We start from the raw sequence: 26534 nt of genomic DNA on the forward strand, positions 1-26534 counted from the left end.
TACCTAGGGTTTTAAATAATGAGGCTCATGCTTCTATCTAGTGCAGAATTCTACATTGAGAGTTCTGAAATATGTTTGTATACTTCCCATCCTAACTTCTGTACACTAGTGCCCTGACAAGCACAGAATCATACTTATAAAGTTTTATTTTTTTATGGCATTTTAGCCCTGCTTGGCCAGGATACCAACTATTTAAATGTATCTTTGGTACTTATCAGCCCTGATGGAATCTTCACCAAGTTGCAGCTGGTGGTGCTAATGTTTAGGCTTCAGTCCCCAGGGCTTAGGTTGTTTTCTTACCAGGCTGTTGGCCTGTGCAACTCATTACTTTGGCAGCTTTATGAATGCATGTCTGAGGCTAATTCGAAGGGGTGCCCTATAACATCCCTCATTTGCAAAGACATATATCATTCATAAGACTTTTTGGAACCCTTTCAAAACCTGACATAATCAGACAGGATTCACATAGCGGTTCTTGAAGTTAATTGTATCATATGATTCTTACTATAGCATTTTTCATGTTTTGCTTTATAATGTGACTAGTACAGAAATACATTTGATTGATTAATTAACTTGACAGTTTTAAGTGTGACTTGGAGCAAATTGAGCAGTGACAAACTTAACAGTGTTGGAACAGGCAAACCATTCATCCACTAAGGTTTATAAAAATGTGTCCAACTTGTATAGAAATCCCACGGACAATCTATACCATTCACAGAATTCACTAGGTAAACAGGGAATGATAGCAGTCTTTTGTATCACACAGACGCACACACACACACACACACACACACACACACACACACACACACACACACACACACACACACACACACGCACACAAGCACACACGCACAGATGCACACACGCACACAAGCATGCACACACTCTTACATACAAACATATACACTCCAAAGGACAATTCAGATTTGTCCATTCACTTACTGCATGCTTCTGAGAGACAGCAGGAAACTGGAGCACCTGGGGAAAATCCACAAGAATACAGGAAGGATATACAGACTCTGTACAGAAGGTACCCCAGGTGAGAATCAAGCTGAAGGCTACAGTGCTACCCACTGCATCACTGTGACACCCACAGCAGACAAATGCACATGAGAAAACAGTACTGGATACTCAAAGTGACATCAGCAGGCTGCAAACTGATTAGTACTATCTGGGCCTGTCTGAAAAACATTGAGCCGGAAGAGACAAGAATAAGAACATGCAGAGTAACATAGAGGAAAGGCTTGTTTAGGCAAGTGAGGGTGAGGCAGGGACAGATGCTCTGGGAAGTAGAGGCGAGAGCTGGGGATCCCAACCAACATCTAGTAGAGGTCAAGAGGTTTTGCTTTGCATGCTTCTTGACCATGAAGCATGATGCAGTGCTTACTAAACTGACAGTAGTGCAAATGCATGCTGTAATGGGATGTGGTCTCTAATCCTCAACCTCTTTACCTTAATAATTTTAAATTCCCCTAACAAAAAAAGTATTAAAACTTTTGGGAAACTTGTTGCTAATAATCACCTTGTCACCAAAATAGACAGCACCACCTACACACAGTAACTTAACATAGTTTACTTGCCAGTACAATTACATGACTTGTCTTTTTAATTTTTATCTTTCAAAGGTGAATTAGTGCCAACAGAACTAAAACTACTCTGACACTTTCCCAGCACGGCCTACAGTGCTTTGTACCCTAATTACTAGATGCTGAGCAGTAATACATTTATCAATGTAATGACCTGCTCAAAAATAGTCCATAGATTGTTTTCCAAACAAAATGATATTCCAGTAGGTGAAACTCATTTGTCTCTGCCTTCATCATTTTTTTATTTGATTTAGACCCTTCCTAGAGTGCTTTACTCTCCTCAAAATGCTTCTCGTGTGAGAATCACCATTTTTGATAACAGTATAGCCAGGGTTTCCCCAGACTTGTTCCAGAGACAGGGTGCATGCCTAACAAGTTAATTCCAGGATCAGCAGCAGTGTCACTGGTGCGACAGGCAGCACAATCAATAAGGCTGTGAGTTCTATTCCCATACCGGTTAGATTCATTGTTGACACTGTAATACAATGCTGCCCTTCAGGTGAGATTTTAAACTGAAGCCTGATCTGCTTAAGTTACTTGTAGTGTAGGTGGATATAAAAATCCCACAACACCTCTCAAAAAGAGTAGGGAAGTTTCCTTATGCTCTTGCCAAATTTCCCCTAGTAGTATAAATGCAATTTTGGGTCTCCTGGGACTAACTCAGTCAACAAAAGAATAAATAAAATACAGTTCTTTAATTTGTCTGTTTTTACAGCTCTTAGACACCAATAGTCAAAACCAAAGCCATGAATCTCTGCACACAATAGCAACGATTGCACTTCTTAACAATAACGTACTGTTAAACAACACTTGTTGTTTGATAACATTAGAACCCTGCTGCTACTCTCCAGTGATATTTTTTCCTGACTGAGCATTACAATGTGAATTGCTTTTGCACTACTATACACGTTGCAGTGAACTGTAACACTGGATCATATTATTAGCTGTATTTTTAGAGTTGTGATGCCCCTGCACTGGTCCAGTAATCAAGGAGCCTCAATCCTCATTACTGACAACAGTGGGGAATGTACACACTGGGAGGATGACAAGTACACACACACACGGTAAAGTGCAATTTCCCTTAAGAGCACACAGAGATCACAGTCAGTCTGGGGCTGGTTTCTCCCTTTTTCCTCCAGATCCCTAATAAGACTTCCCACTGGAACAGCTATAGGGTTGAGATCCCAGCTGAGTGGCCAAGCCAGAACCTCCAGCACCCTCTCTGTCCAACCACTGCTTCGTGTCCCTGCCCAAGTAGCTGACACACACACACTTTGAGATTTGATTGATATACAAACACACACACAACCCTGGGAAAGGCTGGCACAGGTTTACTAGCTATGCCCCCTTCTGCCCAGACTATAAGGTAGTTTCAGCTGCAACCAGCCAACTCTTCATCAGCTACTCTAAGGCCCTTAACAAAGGGTGTCTAATCCTACTGTGTAATGTTACTAATAATCCAAATGGTAGTCTGACCAAGAGCAAGGCTATTTAGGAGTGGACTGTACAGTGTCACCAAATAGATAAGCAAGCACTCTAAGAGCTTAAATATGTCTCACAGATATCAGCCACAAAGATAGGTTTAAATATATTTAATAATACATAATAAAAGAACAAGACAATACTAAATATGTATTCACAGTGACTTCAGAGTTCAAAATCACAGGAAATATTAAAAACAACATTGCAGGACAGTCTCAAATAAATAAATAAAACATCTAAGCTATACTTTACTATGTTCCTATCTGAATCTCAAAGAGTTACTATGCCCTAAAAACTTACTTTCAGAACAACACGCAGGCAGAAGTGCAGAAGGTGGTGATGAGTGGATATATCTAGGTCAAAGAAAAGATACAAAAATGCTCACTCTCTCTCTCTCTCTGAGAGAGTTTTAAATTAATATTACTGCTGGGTTAGTTTGGATGACATCACTTTTTGCCACCTGACTTTAGTTCCCAAGCTGCACCCCCAGTGTAGCATTTGACATCTTCTTGTGAAAAATACATATCCTTCAGATGTTTGCTCAGAGCTGTGCAGCTGCTAGAAAGTCATAAAGCAATAAAACACTTCTGCATCTCAAACCTAGTAATTACTTCTCTTCCAAGACAATACAAAAAGTGTCTAGCACTAGACATTGTGTCTGCTACTGAACTGAAACTGGGAGATCCTCATAAAACAATTTGATTTCAACTTATTTTCTTGAAGTTTTGCAAGTTAACCCTCTATGTTTTAGTTTTTACTGTTATAACATATACATTTACACATTTGCAATAGTTTATATAAATTTCTATTCTAAGCCAGCAGGGCATGTTGTGGTTACATTTTAGCTCAGAACTTTACACCTTTACACACACTTCTGTATGAATCATATCAATATTCACAAATGGCATAGAATTATTTACAAAAGTCCAGACAGCTGGGCTGGCAGTATTTCCTTTTGTGACAAGGGTGTTCAATACTGTTGCTTAATTGTTCTTATGAAATAACAACTGTATAACAGGATAATATTTGTCCGGCCATAAGATACAGCAATTTGTTTGTCATTTTCTTTGGACAGTCTAGGGATTGTCCTTGTGCTTTACCTGGTTAAGAAGGACTTTTACCAATATTGTCTCTGATAACTAAACAGTTTAAGTCCTTCTAAGAAGCTGCATATAATTGCTTCTTTGTCCTATTCTGTTATGTACTGTATATCCAGCATTGACTATGTAAGGAAATACTGCTGATATTTAATTGCTGATATTTGAATTTTAATTGGTTGTTAAACAATTAACTTTTGGGCTATGTGTGCTTATATAAGCTGACTGTTTAACTTTCGTTATACAGTGATGAAGGGTTTTCTAACCCGAAAGCTTTGTTTGTAATAAACATTTTTTTTGCGCTATCCAGTCTTTTTCTGCCTTTGTTTGTACTCCAGTATGTGGACTGTGATTTTACTTTACATCTTGTTTGTTCTACTGTGTTTCTGTTTCAAGATATAAGAGTGTTTGCATTCATCTACAACACAGCCTTTGGGCGAGTCGGAAATTGAGTGACATTTTAAATGTGCACTCTAACCCACTTTTGAGACACTGAAATGAGATAGCACCATTGCAGAATGTTACTACACAACTTAACGAAGAGGAGAACACTTTTTTCAACAGTTAAACCTTCTTGAGAACAGGGTAAGAAAATATAAAATCTTACAGTGGCAGAGTTATAGCGTTGTAGCCTACCTTGAATTGGGTATTGTTCCCAGAGGGTTAAGAGTGTTAAAAATGCCCTCATATGCTAACTATCCAACTCACTAAAAGAATCACAGGCCTAAAGCAGATGCCCAATGCTGACCACCTTAACAAACTCCAGCTATACTCTGTCACATATCATCTACTCAGAGGCGATCTCTATTTAACATACAAGGCCATATCAAACGCAGAGCTGTTGGACATGCTACACTTAAAGAAATCCAATAAACCATGAAAAAGGTGCCCTGAAAGCGAACCAATAAAGCCACGGATGGAGGCAACCAGTATATGTAACATTTTATTAAAGAAAATAATAAATCACGCTAAAAACACTCCATTAACACTATTAAAAATCTGTTTTCATTTCGTCACACTTCATCAGATGTGGGTTAGACTAAAGAGCTGCCATTTTATATACATTCAAACCTGTGACATCAAAAGCCTTAAGCCAACCAGAATGAATTTCTAATATGAAATAAATTAATTAATTAAACTTTTCAAATTATAATAAAAACATTAAAAAATATTTATATGTGAGTATTATTACCAAAGATAAAATACTTGTAGAATGAATTAAAACACATTTGGATAAACACAGGATGATCATGAGTATAAATAAATAAATAAATAAAAATTATACGTTCCTTAATTCATTTGTGCATCAAAATCCAACGGATTTTTAATAGCATTAATGGAGTGTTTTTAGCGTGATTTATTATTTTCTTTAATAAAACGTTACATATAATGGTTGCCTCCATCCGTGGCTTTATTGGTTTGCTTTCAGTGCACCTTTTTCATGATTTATTGGATACACTAATAGACCGCCCATACATGTCAAGCAGAGTGTCTCTTTGGCCCTCTTCAAAAGGAACCTTGACGATTGGAAGGGAGAAAGGAAATTCACCCCAGGGATCACGTCAGTCACCCTGCTAGACAGGGGTCCAAGGAAGTAAATAGTGTGGGAAGAAATAGCCAGAGAATTGTTATGGCTAGGCTTGTATAGGCCCTAGGGCCGATAGTTTAGTACCAACCTATGAACTCTCTTACAAAAACGGCAAGAAATGAGCTTACAACTTGGTCTAAAATATGTGACCTTAATAAATGATTTTTTTTTTATATTGAGCTTGACTTAAAGCAAGAAATTGATGAGTTTGAAATTAAGCTTTCTTCCTCTGCAGTATTTACTAGATTTGTACGTGACTATGATAAGCTATTAAAGAAACTGTCTACACTTAATGACAGCCTTGAAAAAGCTAAAAAACATAAATTAAAGTGTAACATTAATGACTACAATAATGGCCAAATCTTTTCTTGGCCGAAATCTAAGCCTTTTAATGGCCATAAGACTATGAACTCTGTTATTGTTTCTAAAAGGCCAGCTGACTCACTTGATAACTTAGACAATGTCACTACACCTTTAATTAATAATGGAGACCGTATTCCTTTAAACAATAGTAATACTGCTTCGCAGGTTGCTAATAACAACGGATGAACCAATTGAGTGATGGCAACAACATCATATACGAGGCAGGCACAACCATCAAGATGTACTGGAGCCCCTGAAATGGGTTTCCAATATGGCACATTGCCAGTGCAGTTAAAACTACCAGAAGAAGTGATTACAAGGAAACGGGAATGCTCCAGAGGTCGCTCCATTCAAAGCAAATGTGGGAGAAGCAGGAGCTTCTCCATTAGCAAGTGACAATAAATAAAGGTACTGTGAGCCACTCGAACGTTGTGAATTTGTCCAAACTGGCTTTGACTTCTGCTGATTTTGCTTTATTTAACAAAGGGCTTAAATTTATCCCTTCGACATTAGAAGGTCTTAGTAATGCCCTTATTGATTTAAAACGTTTTTTTGAAATTTAGATTTGAAGCTGATTTTTAAACACAGTTCTGCATCTGATGTTTTTTTTAAATGTAAAAGTACTTTTTTACCTAATAGTCACCCTATTATTACTGCATTCCATAATCTATGTGATCTACAAATTAGACAACTGTAGGGTAAAGGTCGCTTTAGAAAGTTTTTTAACTTGACATCTGATGAACGTGATGCACTTGTTAAGTTAATCAAAAGCCATGATATTATTATTAAGGAAGCAGATAAAGGGGTTGCTATTGTCCTAATTGACAAAAAAAGATTATTTTGAAAAAATGAACTTGCATTTATCTGATGTTAGCGCTTCTAAAATTGTGAATAACAGTGATTTGATTATTTGTATTTCACATATTAATATGGCTATTTGTGATTTACAGGCAATGAATGATATTGATATTAATTTATTTAATTATTTTACTGTACCTGCTGCTAAAATACCTATTTTATATGGTCCACCCATAAGACTTATTGTCTCTGGACATGGGTGGATAACAGAATCTTTATCCATATACTTACAAAATAAGTAATCACTGTATTTGAAATATGTGCATAGTTATATTAAAGATACACCTGATTTTTTTATTAAGTTTGAAAGAGTAGCTCAGTACAAACCAACATGTTGAATTTTTGATGGTTGTTTTGAATATCCAGTCACTGTTCACAGTCATTCCCCATAATTATGGTATTCAAGCGATAAGAGAACTATTGTTAAGATATGGACACATGAATGGTAGACAGATAGAAAGAACATGTGAGCTATTAGAGATTGTATTAGAAAACAACTATTTCATATTCAATGATGATATTTTTCACCAAACATCAGGTGTAGCAATGGGTACTCCCATAGCTAATACCTACGCAAATTTAGTTTTGGATAAATGGGACTGTGACTTTATTTATGATGGACATATTGGTTTCTCAGGGAAGGTTCCTTATTTTAAACGTTTTGTTGATGATGTTTTCTTTTTGTGGCAGGGTAGTAAAAATTAACTTGACTCTTTTCTAGACTATTTGAATGCCAGCACTGATTTTCTTAGATTTACAATGACTTGCTCAACGTCATGTGTGAACTTTTTGGATGTTACTATTAAACACACTGATACTAATATTGAGACCATGGTTTTTAAAAAACCTGTGCATATGAATACGTTTTTACATTTCACCAGTATACATGCCCCACATATCTTTAAGGGCATTACTAAGACACAATTTTTGAGAATGAATAGACTCAATACCTCCACTGTGACCTATTTATAACGAGCTAATGAGCTTAGAAATAATTTCATGGAAAGAGGCTATGATGCAAAACTCCTAGATTGTGACATTAATGATACATTACACTTAAAGACATCTACAGCTAGACCTTATTTCTGTATGGAAGGTTATGAAGAGCAAAATAATATAGAAAGCTCTAATAGGAATATAGACAAACTATGTTAGATTACAACTTATAATAGAAATACACCTCAGATTGGAAATATTATTAACAACAATTGGTGTATATTAAGATCTTTACCAGAGTTATATTCTATTATTGGCCAAACACCTAGTTTTTTCGTATAGGAATTCAGCTAGCCTTAAACAGGAATTATGCTACAAAGATATAAATATTAAGAAATTAAGCTCAAATAAGACCCAAAACTATGCCCTGTCACAGTTGTTGTTGTGACATCATAAATAAAAATGACATTTTTATTCATCCAGTAAGTGGTAAGGAATATAAATTTCAATGTTTTGTAACATGTAATAGCACCCATCTAGTCTATCTTGCTACCTGTAAATTATGTACAGCTTTTTATATAGGTAAGTCAATTAGACATCTTAGGGATAGAATTATTGAACATAGATCTGATACACAGAGAAACATCATAACTAATTCCTTAGCAAAACATACTGATGAATTTGGAAATGGCCATATAGTTATTTTTATGGTGACAGACAAAGTCACTGCAAGCATAAGAAAAGGTGATATTAATAACAGACTGGAAATTAAGGAATATGAATGGATCTTAAGAATGAATGCTGATACTTTGCCAGACATTAACCAAAATGTTTCACAGAAACCAATATTAAAACATATGCAAATGTGCTTGCAATAGTTTTTTACTTTAGTTTTAATTGAATTTTAATTGGTTGTTAAACAATTAACTGTGTAAAAGCACTTACCTATTTATTAAAACCGTTTTAGTTATATGCTCCTGTTAAACAATTAACTTTTGGGCTGTGTGTGATTATATAAGCTGGCTGTTTTAACTTTTGTTATACACCGATGAAAGGCTTTTTAACCTGAACGCTTTGTTTTTTTGCACTATCCAGTCTTTTTCTGCCTTCGTTTGTACTGCAGTACGTGGACTGCAATTTTACTTTACATCTTGTTTGTTCTACTACGATATTTTGATGAAACACATCTAGTTCAAACATGCACCACCAAAAACAGCCAATCTTCTCAAACAATTATAAGGTAACCAAGTAGAGAATACGATCACCAGAGCTGTAAAAATACTAATTTATTCACAGGTAAGCACTTTTGTACAACACTTCATCAGACCATAAAATAAACAAGTAGCAACCATCCTCTTATACACATCAATTAACCAATAAACCTGTCAAACCATTTACACTCAAAATAAAATCACAGCTACAATTATTTAATGAATAAGCCTCCGTGCTTTCAAGTGGGGTTTTAAAGGAGTACATTCATTTAAAGCAAAACCTTTATCTGCCTCCAATGTTAAAATCCATCGCAGTTCCTCATTCTCAATTCCATTCTGCATACCACCTCCCCTGTTGTTCTCATATAGGGTACGTAGTACCATAAACCTCCAACGTTAAAATCCATCGCAGTTCCTCATTCTCAATTCCATTCTGCATACTACCTCCCCTGTTGTTCTCATATAGGGTACATAGTACCATAAACCTCCAACGTTAAAATCCATCGCAGTTCCTCATTCTCATTTCCATTCTGCATACCACCTCCCCTGTTGTTCTCATATAGGGTACATCGTACCATAAACCTCCAATGTTAAAATCCATCGCAGTTCCCCATTCTCAATTCCATTCTGCATACTACCTCCCCTGTTGTTCTCATATAGGGTACATAGTACCATAAACCTCCAACGTTAAAATCCATCGCAGTTCCTCATTCTCAATTCCATTCTGCATACCACCTCCCCTGTTGTTCTCATATAAGGTATGTAGTACCATAAACTCAGAAGAGTGTGCTTTCATCTGTTTGACATGCCTATTTAGGGCATTTGTTGGCACATCTCTCCTTATACCCCCTAAGTGTTCTAGTACCCTATCCTTTAGTCTCCTGCTAGTCATCCCTACATAAACACACCGGCATTTTTTGCAGGTAGCTATATATACCAAATTGGTACTAGTATGATCTGCATACAAGTTGACATTAAAGCTGGCTCCTGTGCCAGGATGAACAAAGAACTTCTTCCTAGAGATATAGAGGCATGCCTTACAAGATTGAGATGGGAATGTTCCTTTTCTGTCAGATATTATAGCTAGGTTCTTCTCTTTCGTGTAGCACAACTTACGTTTCAGCGATGAGGCATTTTTAAAGGCAAACGCTGGACTATGTCCGACAACACCCTTGATTTTTCATCAACTAATAAAACCTGCCAATTACATTTTATTGTGTCACACACAACACCAATGTTATTAGTAAACATTAAAGTCAGCCTCAACTTTCCGTCTATCTCACTTTATTATTTTTATCTCTATCACTCCCTTTCTCAGAAAAGAATGGTTTACCAACACTGTCTCTAAGCTATTTCACTTGAGAGGCTGTTTGTAACACCTCTTCTTCTTTGTAACCTCTCTCAATAAATTATTTACTCAGCCTGTCAAAGGCTGCATCCATTATTCGTAGGTCTGTATGTAATGTTGAAATTCTTAAAAATTCCCCCTTTATATTATTTCTAAAAACATAATTAGGATGCATGGTGGAACAATGTAATTTATTGTTCTTCCAGCAGGGTTTCTTGTATACTCTCATATCAAAGTCACCATTAGAATCTCTAGACATAAGCACATCTTAGAATCCCATACTAAGACAAGAAATTTTTGCATCTACAAACCTTTTGTAAAAGACTACATGTTCCTTGTACATCTCATTCTTAATTACACGTTCATCTTCCCAAAAGGCCATAACCAAGTTGGCATAGTTACTGGCACATGCTGTGCCCATAGCTATGCCTAACTTCTGTAGTAGTAAACATCTTTAAAAATACAAATGTTAAATTCCAACACTAACAATAACAGGGAAATAATCAAATTAATTTGTGAAACTGTGTATCCTTTGTTATTAGATAAAATAGATTTCACAGCATGTGTGCCGTAGTCATTTGGAATGACTGTAAATAATGTACTGGCATCTAATGTCACTAACACCAAGTCTGCCTTACTTAGATAATCCTTCAAAAAAGCATGTCGATAAACCAAAAAATCTTCCGCAGGGGCTTCATTCAGGGCCACCCTTAATTTGTCTTCCACATAAATAAACACTAGCTCCATAATCCACCCTTGACCTGCTACTAGGGGTCTCACTGGGGGTAACTTAGCATGCTTGTGTATTTTTGGAAGACCATGCATGGTTGGGAACAATGGTTCATCCACACTAAAGTAAGAATACAAATCATAAGTTAGCAATCCCGAAATAAACAACTCATACAACTCATTTTGAAATATTGCAATATACCTTCTGGCCTTTAATAAATTGATGGGTTCGTATACGCTTTCATCTGTTAAATGCCTCATCATACTATCAGTATAAAATACTGAATCCATAACTATAATAGCGCCGCCCTTATCAGCAGGGCAGATGCAGAGTTTACTATTCGTGCTAAGCTGCTGTAAAACTAAGCGTTCATTGAAGCTTAAATTATAGAAGCTTTTTCCTTTTGTTTTTCTGCAAAAAAGAAAATCAAAGTGGTCATTTTCACATAAATTCACAAACACTAATATTAGCAGATGTAATGGAGGTTTCAATAAGCTTGTTTTTTTAAAACTTATTACTCTGCATAGAACAACCATCAAACAGCAACCTCAACATAACATTTCTCGCAAACCAGCATATGTCCAGCATAACATCACTATAAATGGATTTCACAGATGGAATAAAGGATAACCCCATTATTCAAAAGACTTAATTGCTGTTCAGTCAATTGAACAAGTGTTTTCACTGTTTCCCTTTTTTCTTGCCTTGTACTGGAGTCCAGTCGTTGTCTTCTGATGCTCGCCTCTTGATTCTCCCTCTGCTTACCGACCATTGCTTGTTCTGTTTCCTCTGCCATTTCAGAGGAGCTGAAAGAACCAGAAGTGAACCATTGTTCAAGTGTTCTAAGTTTAAAGGAGCTGTTGTATTGGATCTCTTTGATCTTGCACCTAAGGCTTTCTTACTAGTTCCTTCATTTGGTGAGATAACATCATTCTTGCCATTATAGTCATTAATAGGTGTTGTAAAATCAAGAACATCACTACTGACTTCTTTAGATTAATTTTTAATAGTTACATCGGGTTCTTGCAACTGCACAGAGCTATCAGTTGTAGCCAAAGCTCCCCCTCTGTGGCCAAACAAAAACATGACCATTACAAAAATCATTATAGTCTCTCAAAAATATCTGTTTTTTAAGTTGCTGCATCTTAAGATCAAATCTGGAAATATTCTCCAACACTCGATCAATCTCTTGTAAACAGGCTTCATGCAAAAAAAGTCTGTTTAATAATGGCAAATTCTTTATCAATTTCAAAAGCTAGCCCAGTCAAAATTGGTTTGAAAAACCCGAGCAACTAATGCATATAATTGAAGCTAAGTTCTAAATTAAAGGCTTGCCATTGTTTCAACAGCTCAGGGTATTGGCCCACATAAGTAGGCATACAAAATACAAGTAAACCTGTAGGAACCAGCTTGTGGTGCAAACATGCTTCAAGCTGGAACCTTTGCCATTGAAGTTTTTTCAATTTATACATTTTATTCTCAAGTTCATTCAAATTGCTTGCAAACATGGGTAGATGTAAAGTTGCTCCTTCCAGGACAGCCGATGTTTGAGATAAATTCAGTGCTATAAAAGGATTACTGTCCAAAGAAAAACCTTTCCTGTAATGATCCTTACTGCAATGGCTGGACATGGATTATATCCCAGTTTCAGGTCGACAGAACTCCCTTCAGTCATGGATGTAGGTGCACAAAAATACAGCTAGTTCGAATATGTACCATCAAAAGACAGCCAATCTTCTCAAACAAGTATTAGGTAACCAAGTAGAAAATACGATCACCAGAGCTGTAAAAAAATACTAATTTATTCACAGGTAAGGTAGTAGAACACTTAGGGGATATAAAGAGAGATGTGCCAACAAATATCCTAAATAAACATGTCAAACAGATGAATGGACACTCTTTTGAGTTTATGGTACTATGTACCCTATATGAGAACAACAGGGGAGGAAGTATGCAGAATGGAATTGAGAATGAGGAACTGCGATGGATTTTAACGTTGGAGGTTTATGGTACTACATACCTTATATGAGAACAACAGGGGAGGTAGTATGCAGAATGGAATTGAGAATGAGGAACTGCGATGGATTTTAACATTGGAGGTTTATGGTACTACGTACCCTATATGAGAACAACAGGGGAGGTGGTATGCAGAATGGAATTGAGAATGGGGAACTGCGATGGATTTTAACATTGGAGGCAGATAAAGGTTTTGCTTTAAATGAATGCACTCCTTTAAAACTCCACTTGAAAGCACAGAGGCTTATTCATTAAACAATTGTAGCTGTGATTTTATTTTGAGTGTAAATAGTGTGATATGTTTATTGGTCAACTGATATGTATAAAAGGATGGTTGCTACTTGTTTATTTTATGGTCTGATGAAGTGTTGTACAAAAGCGCTTACCTGTGAATAAATTAGTATTTTTATACAGCTCTGGTGGTCGTATTTTCTACTTGGTTACAATTTTTATATTACAGATATTTATTTATTTATTGCATTTGTTTACCAGGATAGAAAGCTACTCCTTTTCAGTGGAGGCCCAAGGAGAAAAGCTCAAGAAAAATTCTAACATTACATAAAGAATGTAATAAACAGATGTAAACAAGTAATCAACAAATATGCAAAATGTAAACAGACTATCATTAATTAATAGCAGCATCATGTAATGAACTATGATACTTTTTCCAGAGAAAAGAGATTACCTAAAGAAGATAGTAAACAGAGGTATAAAAGTAATCACCAGACATATACAAATAATAAACAAATATACAACATTTAGACAGAGTATCATTAATTAATAGCAGCATCATGCAAAGAACTATGAAAATTATTTGGAACTGAACTTAGTAGAAGGACAGAGGGGGAGGAAATGGAGGATTAGTAGTAAGAGGAGAGAAGTAACATTTTAGTTTAGGTAGTAGGAAGAAGTTTGAGAGGGCCAGTACAAGGAGGAGATTCCAGACAAATAACTAAAGGTATTGTGCTTGGAAAGAATCACAGATATAAGGGGCAGGATATTTACCATCTAGGAGCTTAACATGTACAGAGCCAGGTATCTTATAGGTAGGCTCACCATCTAGGAGCTTAACATGTACAGAGCCAGGTATCGTATAGGTAGGCTCACCATCTAGGAGCTTAACATGTACAGAGCCAGGTATCTTATAGGTAGGCTCACCATCTAGGAGCTTAACATGTACAGAGCCAGGTATCTTATAGGTAGGCTCACCATCTAGGAGCTTAACATGTACAGAGCCAGGTATCGTATAGGTAGGCTCACCATCTAGGAGCTTAACATGTACAGAGCCAGGTATCGTATAGGTAGGCTCACCATCTAGGAGCTTAACATGTACAGAGCCAGGTATCTTATAGGTAGGCTCACCATCTAGGAGCTTAACATGCACAGAGCCAGGTATCTTATAGGTAGGCTCACCATCTAGGAGCTTAACATGTACAGAGCCAGGTATCTTATAGGTAGGCTCACCATCTAGGAGCTTAACATGTACAGAGCCAGGTATCTTATAGGTAGACTCACCATCTAGGAGCTTAACATGTACAGAGCCAGGTATCTTATAGGTAGGCTCACCATCTAGGAGCTTAACATGTACAGAGCCAGGTATCTTATAGGTAGGCTCACCATCTAGGAGCTTAACATGTACAGAGCCAGGTATCGTATAGGTAGGCTCACCATCTAGGAGCTTAACATGTACAGAGCCAGGTATCTTATAGGTAGGCTCACCATCTAGGAGCTTAACATGTACAGAGCCAGGTATCTTATAGGTAGGCTCACCATCTAGGAGCTTAACATGTACAGAGCCAGGTATCTTATAGGTAGGCTCACCATCTAGGAGCTTAACATGTACAGAGCCAGGTATCTTATAGGTAGGCTCACCATCTAGGAGCTTAACATGTACAGAGCCAGGTATCTTATAGGTAGGCTCACCATCTAGGAGCTTAACATGTACAGAGCCAGGTATCTTATAGGTAGGCTCACCATCTAGGAGCTTAACATGTACAGAGCCAGGTATCTTATAGGTAGGCTCACCATCTAGGAGCTTAACATGTACAGAGCCAGGTATCTTATAGGTAGGCTCACCATCTAGGAGCTTAACATGTACAGAGCCAGGTATCTTATAGGTAGGCTCACCATCTAGGAGCTTAACATGTACAGAGCCAGGTATCTTATAGGTAGGCTCACCATCTAGGAGCTTAACATGTACAGAGCCAGGTATCTTATAGGTAGGCTCACCATCTAGGAGCTTAACATGTACAGAGCCAGGTATCTTATAGGTAGGCTCACCATCTAGGAGCTTAACATGTACAGAGCCAGGTATCTTATAGGTAGGCTCACCATCTAGGAGCTTAACATGTACAGAGCCAGGTATCTTATAGGTAGGCTCACCATCTAGGAGCTTAACATGTACAGAGCCAGGTATCTTATAGGTAGGCTCACCATCTAGGAGCTTAACATGTACAGAGCCAGGTATCTTATAGGTAGGCTCACCATCTAGGAGCTTAACATGTACAGAGCCAGGTATCTTATAGGTAGGCTCACCATCTAGGAGCTTAACATGTACAGAGCCAGGTATCTTATAGGTAGGCTCACCATCTAGGAGCTTAACATGTACAGAGCCAGGTATCTTATAGGTAGGCTCACCATCTAGGAGCTTAACATGTACAGAGCCAGGTATCTTATAGGTAGGCTCACCATCTAGGAGCTTAACATGTACAGAGCCAGGTATCTTATAGGTAGGCTCACCATCTAGGAGCTTAACATGTACAGAGCCAGGTATCTTATAGGTAGGCTCACCATCTAGGAGCTTAACATGTACAGAGCCAGGTATCTTATAGGTAGGCTCACCATCTAGGAGCTTAACATGTACAGAGCCAGGTATCTTATAGGTAGGCTCACCATCTAGGAGCTTAACATGTACAGAGCCAGGTATCTTATAGGTAGGCTCACCATCTAGGAGCTTAACATGTACAGAGCCAGGTATCTTATAGGTAGGCTCACCATCTAGGAGCTTAACATGTACAGAGCCAGGTATCTTATAGGTAGGCTCACCATCTAGGAGCTTAACATGTACAGAGCCAGGTATCTTATAGGTAGGCTCACCATCTAGGAGCTTAACATGTACAGAGCCAGGTATCTTATAGGTAGGCTCACCATCTAGGAGCTTAACATGTACAGAGCCAGGTATCTTATAGGTAGGCTCACCATCTAGGAGCTTAACATGTACAGAGCCAGGTATCTTATAGGTAGGCTCACCATCTAGGAGCTTAACATGTACAGAGCCAGGTATCTTATAGGTAGGCTCACCATCTAGGAGCTTAACATGTACAGAGCCAGGTATCTTATAGGTAGGCTCACCATCTAGGAGCTTAACATGTACAGAGCCAGGTATCTTATAGGTAGGCTCACCATCTAGGAGCTTAACATGTACAGAGCCAGGTATCTTATAGGTAGGCTCACCATCTAGGAGCTTAACATGTACAGAGCCAGGTATCTTATAGGTAGGCTCACCATCTAGGAGCTTAACATGTACAGAGCCAGGTATCTTATAGGTAGGCTCACCATCTAGGAGCTTAACATGTACAGAGCCAGGTATCTTATAGGTAGGCTCACCATCTAGGAGCTTAACATGTACAGAGCCAGGTATCTTATAGGTAGGCTCACCATCTAGGAGCTTAACATGTACAGAGCCAGGTATCTTATAGGTAGGCTCACCATCTAGGAGCTTAACATGTACAGAGCCAGGTATCTTATAGGTAGGCTCACCATCTAGGAGCTTAACATGTACAGAGCCAGGTATCTTATAGGTAGGCTCACCATCTAGGAGCTTAACATGTACAGAGCCAGGTATCTTATAGGTAGGCTCACCATCTAGGAGCTTAACATGTACAGAGCCAGGTATCTTATAGGTAGGCTCACCATCTAGGAGCTTAACATGTACAGAGCCAGGTATCTTATAGGTAGGCTCACCATCTAGGAGCTTAACATGTACAGAGCCAGGTATCTTATAGGTAGGCTCACCATCTAGGAGCTTAACATGTACAGAGCCAGGTATCTTATAGGTAGGCTCACCATCTAGGAGCTTAACATGTACAGAGCCAGGTATCTTATAGGTAGGCTCACCATCTAGGAGCTTAACATGTACAGAGCCAGGTATCTTATAGGTAGGCTCACCATCTAGGAGCTTAACATGTACAGAGCCAGGTATCTTATAGGTAGGCTCACCATCTAGGAGCTTAACATGTACAGAGCCAGGTATCTTATAGGTAGGCTCACCATCTAGGAGCTTAACATGTACAGAGCCAGGTATCTTATAGGTAGGCTCACCATCTAGGAGCTTAACATGTACAGAGCCAGGTATCTTATAGGTAGGCTCACCATCTAGGAGCTTAACATGTACAGAGCCAGGTATCTTATAGGTAGGCTCACCATCTAGGAGCTTAACATGTACAGAGCCAGGTATCTTATAGGTAGGCTCACCATCTAGGAGCTTAACATGTACAGAGCCAGGTATCTTATAGGTAGGCTCACCATCTAGGAGCTTAACATGTACAGAGCCAGGTATCTTATAGGTAGGCTCACCATCTAGGAGCTTAACATGTACAGAGCCAGGTATCTTATAGGTAGGCTCACCATCTAGGAGCTTAACATGTACAGAGCCAGGTATCTTATAGGTAGGCTCACCATCTAGGAGCTTAACATGTACAGAGCCAGGTATCTTATAGGTAGGCTCACCATCTAGGAGCTTAACATGTACAGAGCCAGGTATCTTATAGGTAGGCTCACCATCTAGGAGCTTAACATGTACAGAGCCAGGTATCTTATAGGTAGGCTCACCATCTAGGAGCTTAACATGTACAGAGCCAGGTATCTTATAGGTAGGCTCACCATCTAGGAGCTTAACATGTACAGAGCCAGGTATCTTATAGGTAGGCTCACCATCTAGGAGCTTAACATGTACAGAGCCAGGTATCTTATAGGTAGGCTCACCATCTAGGAGCTTAACATGTACAGAGCCAGGTATCTTATAGGTAGGCTCACCATCTAGGAGCTTAACATGTACAGAGCCAGGTATCTTATAGGTAGGCTCACCATCTAGGAGCTTAACATGTACAGAGCCAGGTATCTTATAGGTAGGCTCACCATCTAGGAGCTTAACATGTACAGAGCCAGGTATCTTATAGGTAGGCTCACCATCTAGGAGCTTAACATGTACAGAGCCAGGTATCTTATAGGTAGGCTCACCATCTAGGAGCTTAACATGTACAGAGCCAGGTATCTTATAGGTAGGCTCACCATCTAGGAGCTTAACATGTACAGAGCCAGGTATCTTATAGGTAGGCTCACCATCTAGGAGCTTAACATGTACAGAGCCAGGTATCTTATAGGTAGGCTCACCATCTAGGAGCTTAACATGTACAGAGCCAGGTATCTTATAGGTAGGCTCACCATCTAGGAGCTTAACATGTACAGAGCCAGGTATCTTATAGGTAGGCTCACCATCTAGGAGCTTAACATGTACAGAGCCAGGTATCTTATAGGTAGGCTCACCATCTAGGAGCTTAACATGTACAGAGCCAGGTATCTTATAGGTAGGCTCACCATCTAGGAGCTTAACATGTACAGAGCCAGGTATCTTATAGGTAGGCTCACCATCTAGGAGCTTAACATGTACAGAGCCAGGTATCTTATAGGTAGGCTCACCATCTAGGAGCTTAACATGTACAGAGCCAGGTATCTTATAGGTAGGCTCACCATCTAGGAGCTTAACATGTACAGAGCCAGGTATCTTATAGGTAGGCTCACCATCTAGGAGCTTAACATGTACAGAGCCAGGTATCTTATAGGTAGGCTCACCATCTAGGAGCTTAACATGTACAGAGCCAGGTATCTTATAGGTAGGCTCACCATCTAGGAGCTTAACATGTACAGAGCCAGGTATCTTATAGGTAGGCTCACCATCTAGGAGCTTAACATGTACAGAGCCAGGTATCTTATAGGTAGGCTCACCATCTAGGAGCTTAACATGTACAGAGCCAGGTATCTTATAGGTAGGCTCACCATCTAGGAGCTTAACATGTACAGAGCCAGGTATCTTATAGGTAGGCTCACCATCTAGGAGCTTAACATGTACAGAGCCAGGTATCTTATAGGTAGGCTCACCATCTAGGAGCTTAACATGTACAGAGCCAGGTATCTTATAGGTAGGCTCACCATCTAGGAGCTTAACATGTACAGAGCCAGGTATCTTATAGGTAGGCTCACCATCTAGGAGCTTAACATGTACAGAGCCAGGTATCTTATAGGTAGGCTCACCATCTAGGAGCTTAACATGTACAGAGCCAGGTATCTTATAGGTAGGCTCACCATCTAGGAGCTTAACATGTACAGAGCCAGGTATCTTATAGGTAGGCTCACCATCTAGGAGCTTAACATGTACAGAGCCAGGTATCTTATAGGTAGGCTCACCATCTAGGAGCTTAACATGTACAGAGCCAGGTATCTTATAGGTAGGCTCACCATCTAGGAGCTTAACATGTACAGAGCCAGGTATCTTATAGGTAGGCTCACCATCTAGGAGCTTAACATGTACAGAGCCAGGTATCTTATAGGTAGGCTCACCATCTAGGAGCTTAACATGTACAGAGCCAGGTATCTTATAGGTAGGCTCACCATCTAGGAGCTTAACATGTACAGAGCCAGGTATCTTATAGGTAGGCTCACCATCTAGGAGCTTAACATGTACAGAGCCAGGTATCTTATAGGTAGGCTCACCATCTAGGAGCTTAACATGTACAGAGCCAGGTATCTTATAGGTAGGCTCACCATCTAGGAGCTTAACATGTACAGAGCCAGGTATCTTATAGGTAGGCTCACCATCTAGGAGCTTAACATGTACAGAGCCAGGTATCTTATAGGTAGGCTCACCATCTAGGAGCTTAACATGTACAGAGCCAGGTATCTTATAGGTAGGCTCACCATCTAGGAGCTTAACATGTACAGAGCCAGGTATCTTATAGGTAGGCTCACCATCTAGGAGCTTAACATGTACAGAGCCAGGTATCTTATAGGTAGGCTCACCATCTAGGAGCTTAACATGTACAGAGCCAGGTATCTTATAGGTAGGCTCACCATCTAGGAGCTTAACATGTACAGAGCCAGGTATCTTATAGGTAGGCTCACCATCTAGGAGCTTAACATGTACAGAGCCAGGTATCTTATAGGTAGGCTCACCATCTAGGAGCTTAACATGTACAGAGCCAGGTATCTTATAGGTAGGCTCACCATCTAGGAGCTTAACATGTACAGAGCCAGGTATCTTATAGGTAGGCTCACCATCTAGGAGCTTAACATGTACAGAGCCAGGTATCTTATAGGTAGGCTCACCATCTAGGAGCTTAACATGTACAGAGCCAGGTATCTTATAGGTAGGCTCACCATCTAGGAGCTTAACATGTACAGAGCCAGGTATCTTATAGGTAGGCTCACCATCTAGGAGCTTAACATGTACAGAGCCAGGTATCTTATAGGTAGGCTCACCATCTAGGAGCTTAACATGTACAGAGCCAGGTATCTTATAGGTAGGCTCACCATCTAGGAGCTTAACATGTACAGAGCCAGGTATCTTATAGGTAGGCTCACCATCTAGGAGCTTAACATGTACAGAGCCAGGTATCTTATAGGTAGGCTCACCATCTAGGAGCTTAACATGTACAGAGCCAGGTATCTTATAGGTAGGCTCACCATCTAGGAGCTTAACATGTACAGAGCCAGGTATCTTATAGGTAGGCTCACCATCTAGGAGCTTAACATGTACAGAGCCAGGTATCTTATAGGTAGGCTCACCATCTAGGAGCTTAACATGTACAGAGCCAGGTATCTTATAGGTAGGCTCACCATCTAGGAGCTTAACATGTACAGAGCCAGGTATCTTATAGGTAGGCTCACCATCTAGGAGCTTAACATGTACAGAGCCAGGTATCTTATAGGTAGGCTCACCATCTAGGAGCTTAACATGTACAGAGCCAGGTATCTTATAGGTAGGCTCACCATCTAGGAGCTTAACATGTACAGAGCCAGGTATCTTATAGGTAGGCTCACCATCTAGGAGCTTAACATGTACAGAGCCAGGTATCTTATAGGTAGGCTCACCATCTAGGAGCTTAACATGTACAGAGCCAGGTATCTTATAGGTAGGCTCACCATCTAGGAGCTTAACATGTACAGAGCCAGGTATCTTATAGGTAGGCTCACCATCTAGGAGCTTAACATGTACAGAGCCAGGTATCTTATAGGTAGGCTCACCATCTAGGAGCTTAACATGTACAGAGCCAGGTATCTTATAGGTAGGCTCACCATCTAGGAGCTTAACATGTACAGAGCCAGGTATCTTATAGGTAGGCTCACCATCTAGGAGCTTAACATGTACAGAGCCAGGTATCTTATAGGTAGGCTCACCATCTAGGAGCTTAACATGTACAGAGCCAGGTATCTTATAGGTAGGCTCACCATCTAGGAGCTTAACATGTACAGAGCCAGGTATCTTATAGGTAGGCTCACCATCTAGGAGCTTAACATGTACAGAGCCAGGTATCTTATAGGTAGGCTCACCATCTAGGAGCTTAACATGTACAGAGCCAGGTATCTTATAGGTAGGCTCACCATCTAGGAGCTTAACATGTACAGAGCCAGGTATCTTATAGGTAGGCTCACCATCTAGGAGCTTAACATGTACAGAGCCAGGTATCTTATAGGTAGGCTCACCATCTAGGAGCTTAACATGTACAGAGCCAGGTATCTTATAGGTAGGCTCACCATCTAGGAGCTTAACATGTACAGAGCCAGGTATCTTATAGGTAGGCTCACCATCTAGGAGCTTAACATGTACAGAGCCAGGTATCTTATAGGTAGGCTCACCATCTAGGAGCTTAACATGTACAGAGCCAGGTATCTTATAGGTAGGCTCACCATCTAGGAGCTTAACATGTACAGAGCCAGGTATCTTATAGGTAGGCTCACCATCTAGGAGCTTAACATGTACAGAGCCAGGTATCTTATAGGTAGGCTCACCATCTAGGAGCTTAACATGTACAGAGCCAGGTATCTTATAGGTAGGCTCACCATCTAGGAGCTTAACATGTACAGAGCCAGGTATCTTATAGGTAGGCTCACCATCTAGGAGCTTAACATGTACAGAGCCAGGTATCTTATAGGTAGGCTCACCATCTAGGAGCTTAACATGTACAGAGCCAGGTATCTTATAGGTAGGCTCACCATCTAGGAGCTTAACATGTACAGAGCCAGGTATCTTATAGGTAGGCTCACCATCTAGGAGCTTAACATGTACAGAGCCAGGTATCTTATAGGTAGGCTCACCATCTAGGAGCTTAACATGTACAGAGCCAGGTATCTTATAGGTAGGCTCACCATCTAGGAGCTTAACATGTACAGAGCCAGGTATCTTATAGGTAGGCTCACCATCTAGGAGCTTAACATGTACAGAGCCAGGTATCTTATAGGTAGGCTCACCATCTAGGAGCTTAACATGTACAGAGCCAGGTATCTTATAGGTAGGCTCACCATCTAGGAGCTTAACATGTACAGAGCCAGGTATCTTATAGGTAGGCTCACCATCTAGGAGCTTAACATGTACAGAGCCAGGTATCTTATAGGTAGGCTCACCATCTAGGAGCTTAACATGTACAGAGCCAGGTATCTTATAGGTAGGCTCACCATCTAGGAGCTTAACATGTACAGAGCCAGGTATCTTATAGGTAGGCTCACCATCTAGGAGCTTAACATGTACAGAGCCAGGTATCTTATAGGTAGGCTCACCATCTAGGAGCTTAACATGTACAGAGCCAGGTATCTTATAGGTAGGCTCACCATCTAGGAGCTTAACATGTACAGAGCCAGGTATCTTATAGGTAGGCTCACCATCTAGGAGCTTAACATGTACAGAGCCAGGTATCTTATAGGTAGGCTCACCATCTAGGAGCTTAACATGTACAGAGCCAGGTATCTTATAGGTAGGCTCACCATCTAGGAGCTTAACATGTACAGAGCCAGGTATCTTATAGGTAGGCTCACCATCTAGGAGCTTAACATGTACAGAGCCAGGTATCTTATAGGTAGGCTCACCATCTAGGAGCTTAACATGTACAGAGCCAGGTATCTTATAGGTAGGCTCACCATCTAGGAGCTTAACATGTACAGAGCCAGGTATCTTATAGGTAGGCTCACCATCTAGGAGCTTAACATGTACAGAGCCAGGTATCTTATAGGTAGGCTCACCATCTAGGAGCTTAACATGTACAGAGCCAGGTATCTTATAGGTAGGCTCACCATCTAGGAGCTTAACATGTACAGAGCCAGGTATCTTATAGGTAGGCTCACCATCTAGGAGCTTAACATGTACAGAGCCAGGTATCTTATAGGTAGGCTCACCATCTAGGAGCTTAACATGTACAGAGCCAGGTATCTTATAGGTAGGCTCACCATCTAGGAGCTTAACATGTACAGAGCCAGGTATCGTATAGGTAGGCTCACCATCTAGGAGCTTAACATGTACAGAGCCAGGTATCTTATAGGTAGGCTCACCATCTAGGAGCTTAACATGTACAGAGCCAGGTATCTTATAGGTAGGCTCACCATCTAGGAGCTTAACATGTACAGAGCCAGGTATCTTATAGGTAGGCTCACCATCTAGGAGCTTAACATGTACAGAGCCAGGTATCTTATAGGTAGGCTCACCATCTAGGAGCTTAACATGTACAGAGCCAGGTATCTTATAGGTAGGCTCACCATCTAGGAGCTTAACATGTACAGAGCCAGGTATCTTATAGGTAGGCTCACCATCTAGGAGCTTAACATGTACAGAGCCAGGTATCTTATAGGTAGGCTCACCATCTAGGAGCTTAACATGTACAGAGCCAGGTATCTTATAGGTAGGCTCACCATCTAGGAGCTTAACATGTACAGAGCCAGGTATCTTATAGGTAGGCTCACCATCTAGGAGCTTAACATGTACAGAGCCAGGTATCTTATAGGTAGGCTCACCATCTAGGAGCTTAACATGTACAGAGCCAGGTATCTTATAGGTAGGCTCACCATCTAGGAGCTTAACATGTACAGAGCCAGGTATCTTATAGGTAGGCTCACCATCTAGGAGCTTAACATGTACAGAGCCAGGTATCTTATAGGTAGGCTCACCATCTAGGAGCTTAACATGTACAGAGCCAGGTATCTTATAGGTAGGCTCACCATCTAGGAGCTTAACATGTACAGAGCCAGGTATCTTATAGGTAGGCTCACCATCTAGGAGCTTAACATGTACAGAGCCAGGTATCTTATAGGTAGGCTCACCATCTAGGAGCTTAACATGTACAGAGCCAGGTATCTTATAGGTAGGCTCACCATCTAGGAGCTTAACATGTACAGAGCCAGGTATCTTATAGGTAGGCTCACCATCTAGGAGCTTAACATGTACAGAGCCAGGTATCTTATAGGTAGGCTCACCATCTAGGAGCTTAACATGTACAGAGCCAGGTATCTTATAGGTAGGCTCACCATCTAGGAGCTTAACATGTACAGAGCCAGGTATCTTATAGGTAGGCTCACCATCTAGGAGCTTAACATGTACAGAGCCAGGTATCTTATAGGTAGGCTCACCATCTAGGAGCTTAACATGTACAGAGCCAGGTATCTTATAGGTAGGCTCACCATCTAGGAGCTTAACATGTACAGAGCCAGGTATCTTATAGGTAGGCTCACCATCTAGGAGCTTAACATGTACAGAGCCAGGTATCTTATAGGTAGGCTCACCATCTAGGAGCTTAACATGTACAGAGCCAGGTATCTTATAGGTAGGCTCACCATCTAGGAGCTTAACATGTACAGAGCCAGGTATCTTATAGGTAGGCTCACCATCTAGGAGCTTAACATGTACAGAGCCAGGTATCTTATAGGTAGGCTCACCATCTAGGAGCTTAACATGTACAGAGCCAGGTATCTTATAGGTAGGCTCACCATCTAGGAGCTTAACATGTACAGAGCCAGGTATCTTATAGGTAGGCTCACCATCTAGGAGCTTAACATGTACAGAGCCAGGTATCTTATAGGTAGGCTCACCATCTAGGAGCTTAACATGTACAGAGCCAGGTATCTTATAGGTAGGCTCACCATCTAGGAGCTTAACATGTACAGAGCCAGGTATCTTATAGGTAGGCTCACCATCTAGGAGCTTAACATGTACAGAGCCAGGTATCTTATAGGTAGGCTCACCATCTAGGAGCTTAACATGTACAGAGCCAGGTATCTTATAGGTAGGCTCACCATCTAGGAGCTTAACATGTACAGAGCCAGGTATCTTATAGGTAGGCTCACCATCTAGGAGCTTAACATGTACAGAGCCAGGTATCTTATAGGTAGGCTCACCATCTAGGAGCTTAACATGTACAGAGCCAGGTATCTTATAGGTAGGCTCACCATCTAGGAGCTTAACATGTACAGAGCCAGGTATCTTATAGGTAGGCTCACCATCTAGGAGCTTAACATGTACAGAGCCAGGTATCTTATAGGTAGGCTCACCATCTAGGAGCTTAACATGTACAGAGCCAGGTATCTTATAGGTAGGCTCACCATCTAGGAGCTTAACATGTACAGAGCCAGGTATCTTATAGGTAGGCTCACCATCTAGGAGCTTAACATGTACAGAGCCAGGTATCTTATAGGTAGGCTCACCATCTAGGAGCTTAACATGTACAGAGCCAGGTATCTTATAGGTAGGCTCACCATCTAGGAGCTTAACATGTACAGAGCCAGGTATCTTATAGGTAGGCTCACCATCTAGGAGCTTAACATGTACAGAGCCAGGTATCTTATAGGTAGGCTCACCATCTAGGAGCTTAACATGTACAGAGCCAGGTATCTTATAGGTAGGCTCACCATCTAGGAGCTTAACATGTACAGAGCCAGGTATCTTATAGGTAGGCTCACCATCTAGGAGCTTAACATGTACAGAGCCAGGTATCTTATAGGTAGGCTCACCATCTAGGAGCTTAACATGTACAGAGCCAGGTATCTTATAGGTAGGCTCACCATCTAGGAGCTTAACATGTACAGAGCCAGGTATCTTATAGGTAGGCTCACCATCTAGGAGCTTAACATGTACAGAGCCAGGTATCTTATAGGTAGGCTCACCATCTAGGAGCTTAACATGTACAGAGCCAGGTATCTTATAGGTAGGCTCACCATCTAGGAGCTTAACATGTACAGAGCCAGGTATCTTATAGGTAGGCTCACCATCTAGGAGCTTAACATTA

This window comes from Protopterus annectens, chromosome 13.part0, assembly GCF_019279795.1.
Source record: "Protopterus annectens isolate FY-2018-M chromosome 13.part0, PAN1.0, whole genome shotgun sequence".
Taxonomy (NCBI): Eukaryota; Metazoa; Chordata; order Ceratodontiformes; family Protopteridae; genus Protopterus; species Protopterus annectens.